This window comes from Marmota flaviventris, chromosome 16 (genome assembly GCF_047511675.1).
Source record: "Marmota flaviventris isolate mMarFla1 chromosome 16, mMarFla1.hap1, whole genome shotgun sequence".
NCBI classification, from domain to species: domain Eukaryota; kingdom Metazoa; phylum Chordata; class Mammalia; order Rodentia; family Sciuridae; genus Marmota; species Marmota flaviventris.
This window is the reverse complement of record NC_092513.1, coordinates 50145331-50146981: the sequence shown is the minus strand read 5'-3', so window position 1 is coordinate 50146981 and position 1651 is coordinate 50145331. Positions and strand designations below refer to the sequence as shown.

Genomic DNA, 1651 nt, shown 5'->3' with positions numbered 1-1651 from the left:
TATATGATTGTCAAGATGTTAAAAACATAATTCACATACAAATATATCATGGTCATGTGCTATTAATGAGAGATTTAACAGTGTGGGAAAACTGGCTCTGAGTATATGGAACATAGACACCTGCAACTTAGACAGTCGGGATAGATGGTCAGTTGAAAAAAAGCACTGCTGTCATGAATGTTTACAGAAGTTTTATTCATAATGCCCCGAAAAGCTGGAAGCAACCAAGATGTCTTTCAATAGGTGAATGGATAAATGGACTGTGGGGCATCTGCACATTGGAATGTCATTCAGCAACAAAAGGAAATGAACTCACAAGCCACAGAAAGGTGGCAGATTTAAATGCATATTGCTCATTACAAAAAGCTAGTCTGAAAAGGCTACATGCTGTATTATATGACATTCTGGAAAAGGAAAAACTATAGAGATAATAAAATGAGCAGTGGTTGTCAAGAAAGAAAGGAGAGAAGAGGGAAGGGAAGGAGAGAGGGCTCGGGATGTGAAGCACAGAAGATTTTTAGGACAGTGAAACCACATGAAACTATAATGGTAGATATATGACATCATACATTTGTCAAAATTCATAGAACTTTATAGCACAAAGAGTGAACCTCAATTTTTCCTTGGGGATTTGGGGATTTTTTTTTCAGGGTCGAAGATGGAACTCAGAGCCTTGTGTATGCTAGATAAGTGCCCTGCCACTGAGCTAAAATCCCCAACCCCTAGTGAACCTCAAAGTGTACAAATTTTAAAAATCACTTAGGATAGAGGACGTATCAGATATTAAACTGATAAGAACAGATACTACACTTGATCTTAGCCAAAAAAGTTTTTTCTCAGCAAAAGAAACAATAAGAGAGGTAAATAGGGAGCCTACACCCTGGGAACAAATCTTTACTCCTCACACTTCAGATAGAGCCCTAATATCCAGAGTATACAAAGAACTCAAAAAATTAGACAATAAGAAAACAAACAACCCAATCAACAAATGGGCCAAGGACCTGAACAGACACTTCTCAGAGGAGGACATACAGTCAATCAATAAGTACATGAAAAAATGCTCAACATCTCTAGCTGTCAGAGAAATGCAAATCAAAACCACCCTAAGATACCATCTCACTCCAGTAAGATTGGCAGCCATTAGGAAGTCAAACAACAACAAGTGCTGGCGAGGATGTGGGGAAAAGGGTACACTTGTACATTGCTGGTGGGACTGCAGATTGGTGCAGCCAATTTGGAAAGCAGTATGGAGATTTCTTGGAAAGCTGGGAATGGAGCCACCATTTGACCCAGCTATTCCCCTTCTTGGTCTATTCCCTAAAGACCTAAAAAGAGCATGCTACAGGGACACTGCTACATCAATGTTCATAGCAGCACAGTTCACAATAGCAAGACTGTGGAACCAACCTAGATGCCCTTCAATAGACAAATGGATAAAAAAAAAATGTGGCATTTATACACAATGGAGTATTACTCTGCATTAAAAAATGACAAAATCATAGAATTTGCAGGGAAATGGATGGCATTAGAGCAGATTATGCTAAGTGAAGCTAGCCAATCCCTAAAAAACAAATGCCAAATGTCTTCTTTGATATAAGGAGAGTAACTAAGAACAGTGTAGGGACGAAGAACAGGAGAAGAAGATTAACAT

At 38.8% G+C, this 1651-nt stretch overlaps 1 pseudogene; it reads right to left on the bottom strand.

Moving 5' to 3' along the window:
• Positions 1-685: 685 nt before the first annotated feature.
• On the bottom strand, positions 686-853 carry LOC139702237 (U2 spliceosomal RNA; annotated as a pseudogene).
• Between the last annotated feature and the right edge of the window lie 798 nt (positions 854-1651).